The sequence below is a fragment of the Neomonachus schauinslandi genome, chromosome 7, assembly GCF_002201575.2.
Source record: "Neomonachus schauinslandi chromosome 7, ASM220157v2, whole genome shotgun sequence".
Classification (NCBI taxonomy): Eukaryota; Metazoa; Chordata; class Mammalia; order Carnivora; family Phocidae; genus Neomonachus; species Neomonachus schauinslandi.
In genome coordinates, this window is record NC_058409.1 from 58927504 (window position 1) to 58934451 (window position 6948).

The window sequence follows — 6948 nt, forward strand, 5'->3', positions numbered from 1 at the left end:
TTTTTTTGCTTTTTGGTTTTTTTCCTAGAGGTTACACATATTCCTTATTAGGAACATATCTTCATCTTCCCATTTGGGGGGGAGTCAAATTTTTATGTTTTGTTTCACTTAAACGTATTCATTCATTCACTTAAACATTTTCCTAGAAGAAAATATAGAGTAAAAGCTCTTTGTCTTGGCAATGATTTCTTGGTTAAGACACCAAAAGCACAGGCAACAAAAGCAAAATAATTAAGTGGGATTATACCAAATTAAAAAGCTTCTGCACAGCAAAGTAAACAATCAACAACACAGAAAAGTAACCTACAGAATGGGAGAAAATATTTTCAAACCATAGATCTGATAGGGGTTAATATCCAAAACATAAAAGGAATTTCTACCAAAAAAAAAAAATCTGAAAACCTGGTTAAAATGTGAGCAAAGTACCTGAAGAAGACAAGCACATGGCCAACAGGTGCCCAACATCACTCACCATCAGGGAAATGCAAATCAAAACTCAATAAGCTATCACCTCACACCTGTTAGGATGTTACTTATTAAAACAACAACAACAACAAGAAAAGATAAAAAATTGCTGACAAGGATGTGGAGAAAAGGGAAACTTTGTACGCTACCGGTAAGAATGTAAATGGGTACACCATTATGGAAAATCATATTTAGGTTTCTCAGAAAATTAAAAATAAAACTACATATTGTCCAGTTATCCCAATTTTGGGTATTTATCCCAAGGAATTGACATCAGGATCCCAGAGAGATACCTGCATTCCTCCGTTCATTGCAGCATTATTCACAAGAGCCAAGATACGGAAACAACCTCAATGTCCACCCATAGATGAATAGATTTAAAAATGTTATTTGTATTACAATGGGAAATTATTTAGCCTTAAAAAAAAGGAAATATTGCTCTTTGCAACAACATAGATGGATCTGGAGGATATTATGCTAAGTGAAGTAAACCAGACACAAAAACAAATACTGCATGATTAGACTTATATGTGGAATCTAAAATAGTGAAACTGAGAGAAACAGAGGGTACAGTAGTGATAATCAGGGGTTGGGGTGAGGGGGAAATGGGGAAGTGATGTCCAAAGGGTAGGAAGTTTTGGTTGTGCAGGATAAGTCTAGAGATCTGATATACAGTATTGTGCCTACAGCTAATAATACTGTATTAGGGACTTAAATTTTTCTAAGAGGGTGTATCTTCTGTTAAGTGTTTTTACCACATACATACACACAAATAATAATAATAAAGGGGCAGGAAGGGCATGTACTTATCTTCAAACTCATTGAGTTGTATATATTAAATATACAGCTTTTTACCTGTCAAGCTTACCTCAATAAAATGGTTGAAAACAAGGAAACAAAACATAAAAGCTTTAAAAATTTCAAAAACTTTACTGCTCTTTGATGTCAGTCATCCACTGGAAATATACTAATGCTCATATTTCTAGAGAGCCTCTATGCTCTCACACATATTCAGGGAGAGGGAGGTGACTTTGGCAAGGAGTGTGTGATACTCATTCTGTGCCCGGCAGACACGTCTGCCATTCTGGCCAGAGGTGCTCTCTTCATGCACTCTCTACCTGGCCTACCCCCACCCTTTAGTTTTAGCCTTTGGGTGGACATGTGAGTCGTTTGGGACACAGTAAGATCACCCCATTTTAATCAGCATACTCCCTAGTTAATTTTACTTTCCTACCTGTGAAGGAGGAAGTCTTACCTCATGGACATAAGCTATTAATTACTGTAAACAATCATTAAATACTCAAGTTTCAGAAATAGGATTGATTTAATTATTTTCCTTAAGAACATACTATTTTAATTTTTGAAAGCCATACAATGAATTAATCAGTTGTAACTAGGTATAATTGCCTCATACCAACAGTGCCCCTTCCCCCCATATCAGGGGTTGAAGTAACTGAATGAATGAATGAACGGATGAAAAATATTGTATTGGCATGTTTTGATGAATTAGATTCACAGAAAAAAAGTTCATAGATGAAATGAGCATGCATCTAAAATTTAAATTATTTATAGATTTAAATTATATTTACAGATTTTTGTGAGTCTTAGAAACCTGAATACATTTACTACAAATCGTATTTAGGAACTGTTGATTGAAGAAGTGAATGTGGCTTGTTATAAGACAATCAGGTCCTACTTCATTCATGTAAAGGACCAATAATTAAAGATGAGTGGGCATGCTCTTTCCCTCTTCTGATCTCCCCTATTGTTTCAAAATATTGAGAAGTATTTGACTAAAAGTGTTACTACACTTTCAGAAAATTCCGTTAGAACTAATATATAAAATATTAATAGACATTTCAGTGTTGTAATATGCTATTAAAAAGCAGAGTGAACTTCAAGGATCATATGCCTACCTGATATTGCACGCCTAACATTTATCAGGAGAAAACAGATCACATTTAAGAAAAACAAAATGTAATCAGCTGGTTGTTTCACTCTCATTTTCTACCAATCACAGAACGCTTTCCTTGTTCCTTTCCTTAAAAGCTGCTAAAACCCAGACAGGCAAGTAAAAGTAAAAACAAAACAAAACCCCCCCAAAACAAAAACAAGCTTACACAATATAAACTATAAATTCCTAAAAATGCCAATAAGGAATTAGAAGTTAAAAGTAAGATTTACAATAGGTTTTTTAGGTTTCTGTGGGAACTAACACAACAGAGGGGGTTGGTGCCAGGGAGGCAGTTGTGGTTCATTCTAAGTAGCTGCTAACTTGTCCTGTATTGACTCAAGGAACAACCTGATCAGTGTTTACTAACATTGTTTCTATAATAGGTCTCCAGGGACCAATGGGGAGTGAAACAAGTAGGAAGAGATTGCAAAAGATTACTGACAACTGGCTTGCATGTACACAGTGGGTCTTGTGATAGAGATGAGGAGTATGGCTAGCCCCAAAACAAAACATCTGGAAAAACTGCTTAATGGTGAAATGAATTCTTTTATCAAAATGTAATCATTCATCATAGAAAAAATTACAGCAATTGTGAGATGCCATTACCACTTGCCATAGTAGTTTAAGATCTGTATTGACTTGGCTTTTAGTTAACTGTGTTTTCCTGGAGTCTTTTTTGTCTTAATAATATTCCAAAAAGGATTGGACTTTTTTTTTTTCCTGTGCCTAAGTTACTCCTTGAGGAATAAAGTAGGTGTTTCAAGAGCCACATTAATCCTTTTAAACTATTATCTACTCATGAAGGTGCATTAACTCTTCAATAATTCTAAGTAGTACCTTAACTACAAGGACTAACTGTAGGTACTAGAGATAATAGAATTCCCAAATGAGATAAGAGAGAGAGAAGTAGATACATAGAGAGAGAGAGGATTTAATGCAATTCTACTCACAAAACTTACGTGAATTACTTGCTGAGCAAGTTAGATTTCAGTTGATCAAGATAATGCATGATTGGATAACTAATTAATTTCTTCATTGACTTGCAAGAGTATTCTCTATGCACTCTTTTACTGTGAAAGGAAAATAGGTGTCTTTTTTAGTCCTTTTTTTGAAGTTTCCGTCCCCACCCCCATCTTAATTATACCCTTTGCCTTAAACTTCGCTTGAGAAATGAGTCCTTGTGACATAGGCAGAGGCTGTCAAACTTTTAGCTGAAGGAAAGGGAGTGTTGTGCTCAGGCCCGGTGAGCAAATGAATTCTTTCAAAGGAAGATGGAGGAGCCAACCTTACAAATAAATGTCTTGGCTCTTTGCAGTAAGACTCCTCCTCTAGCCTCATCTCTTCTGGATGTAAAGGTCAAAGGAAACTCCACACAGCCACCTTCACATCTCAGTGCACTGACTAAATATCTTAGGAGAATGAAGAATTCCTAATGGGGAACTAATCTTATAATTCTTTGTTTGCATTCCAGAATTGTACAAACTATACTTTCCACTTCAAACAGTTCGACATACAAACATCCTCAGAAACCAGTTCTTTTACATCTCGGATCTGTCTTGTATTTGAGTCTGAAAAATTTTTCTGTATACTCTTTTAACATAATCACTGAAAATAAAAATTAGTAGCCAAGTAGCTATGTAAGGAATGTCTTGAACTCTAAGCACATTTTGAATATTTAAGTTCATTTTCATCTTTTAAACAAATGGTAAAATATAAATTCAACTTATGAAGTAAAGAAGCATTTACTCTAAAGAGTTTGAAAGCTGAAATATGTTAATAAATCACTGCACATGTATACTCTCTCTCTCCAAAGCCAAAATTACTCAGATATTTTAAAAATCTCTTTTGGTGAAGTCGCTAGTTTCTGAATTCTTTGTCTCTTTTGTGTATAGGTTCTTATGCCAGAAATAGATATGAAGTGTCTTAATTATTGGCATTTGTATCGAAAAACAGTTGGAATCATGTAGCTTATTTTTGGCAAGTGGAATCAAGATCACCACAAAGGGATGTATAATATAAAGCCTATGGTATACATTTTCATCTACGGCAAGAAGGAATCTGCACAATAAGTTAGGAATTAGCTGTATGACTTTAACTTCTGAACTGAAGTTTATGTAGCAGTTTAAATGCCAATTTTCTACTCATTAGGAGTGTTACCCATAAAAATAAACCTATCAGTTATTTTACCAGTAAAAATGGGTTTATTTGGGAATAGCAGAGAACTGCAATTCAGGACCTGCAAGCCATGGCAAAATCACAGGCAAGACCTGAGAACAGAGGAGAGGAACACTCTTTTTTAGAGGAAATGAGGTAGTTGGGAGGGGCCATTATAAACAAAAAAAATCTATTGGAGTCAACTGGGAGTTCGAAGTGTAGTGGCTTTTCATTGGTTGTGTTTTGACAGTCTTTCATTGGCTAGGCTGTTGCGGGGCAAGAAGAAAACCTTTCTTCCTTCCGCTGGGGTAGTAAAGTGGTGGCTTCTTCCTATCAGAAATGCAAGGTAGGTCTCTTCCTGTGGAGGGTCTCCAATTGACAATTAGCAGTAGAACATGAGAGCTCCCCCTGTTGCCGTCCCCACTTCCCCTTCCTCTCATTACTTTTCACAGGATAAGAACATCTATTTGTCCAACGACAATGAAGAAGATATCTGATTTAATAATTTATCTGCTCCAAAACTCCTCTTCAGTTGGATAAACTCATACATTTCCAGTGCCACTTTAATGCACAAGTGGGATGAACAGAACCTCCTTTTTGAGGCCCAGTATAAACGTGATGAGAAGCAGTACTGCCAAGTAAACCAGAAAGATATTTTATTTTAAACAGATTTCAAATGAACATCTATGTTTTCTGGAACATAAAATTTTCCAATCTGTATTTCATGTTTTCTGAAGTGCCTACTGCCAGAGCAAAACAACACAATATTTCTGGTTACTTGAAGGAAAAACTTGCTGTTACTCATTTTTGCAAATACACAGTTCAGTAACTCTCTTTTACACAGAAGCATGCAAATCTTTCTAGCATTTGAAAATATGGTAGCAAATACCTTTCCAAACAACAAGGTTTTAAATCATCTGGGAAGTGAGGTAATCAGAGACAGCTTGCCAGACCTCTGTTCACCCTGGACCATTTCCCCTCTGAGATGATTTAAGAAGCTCATTTTAGAGATACTCATGGCATACAAGTTCTATAGAGATTTGGGCTTTGCATGCTTTATATTCTAAAGTGAGCTTTACTGGACCATGTAATTTTGCACCCAGAAATCTTTCAGCAAGATTACTATTTTTGAGAAAAGCCTGAGATTATTGCACTGCCTCGATTTCACATGGTATTTTTGCTAAATGGATTGAATTTTAAACTCTGATGAGTCAATATTGAGAATTTGGTTATGGTCTGATTTTGTGGAGTAATTATCTCTAGACACACTGGCAATGGATTTACAAATCTATCTTTGGTGCAAATTAGATTTGGCTCCTATGTTGGTTTTGATTTAGTTATTTATTTGGTCCAATAAATTTCTTATTAGTAACTGTTATAGTGAGCACTTCAATTTTGAATCTGGGAACTTTTATGGTGAGATGGATCTCTTGCAATTGCTAATGCTTTTATTTTCATTTAACACTTTCATATATGCCCTATATTTTTTAATGTGTTAATTGGATTCTCCTTTTTTAATAGATACAAGTTTAGCTCTCTGGGGTTTTTTCATTGAATCACAAAGTATGTTGAGGTAAATACTTCTCAACTAACGAAGTAAATATATAAAAATTTGACTAGTAACTGCTTGTTGTAATAGCATGCTGAGTTCTCAAAATTAAAATTAATATCACTTTCAGTGATTAACAATATGTTCTGTTATAACAATTTTGAGACCATTTAGTATGTGTAATAGCTCTTCAGTCACAAGTGAATAATAACTAACTTGATGACAAAACAGTGAGCACCACAAAAGACTATATAGAGAATAATACATTTGACTTTACAATTCTTAAGCCATTTCTTTCTCTGAAACAATATTTACATAAATAAGCCATGTTGAATTCTTTTATACAACATATACTAATTTATATATTATATGCAATAATTGAGATTAAATTGCAAGCACATTTAAATGCAATTTTTTTCATGTGACATGACTAGACATCAAGAGGTTCCTCCCTATTACCTTCAAGAATTACATGCTTTAAGACGCAAAGACACAATCTTGTGAGGAAAATTTGAGACCACCGTACATTGAGAAGAGCAGCTATAGCCAAGCAGAGCCCAACACATACTTCAAGGGAAGCTTTGCAAACTGGGGGACAGCTAAACATTTATGTGTACAATGTCTGTTGGTTCTAGATCTTTCCATAAAGGGATGCCCTATTTCCCATCAGACAATTTGTGTAGGGAGTAAAACTTCTGGAATTTCTTTATAAATCTTTATGCCTCTTTTGGTGTAAAGTGTTTCTTTACTTTTTTTTTTTTTTTTTTTTTTTTTTTTTTTTTTTTTTTTTTTTTTTTAAATATTTTATTTATTTATTTATTTGAGA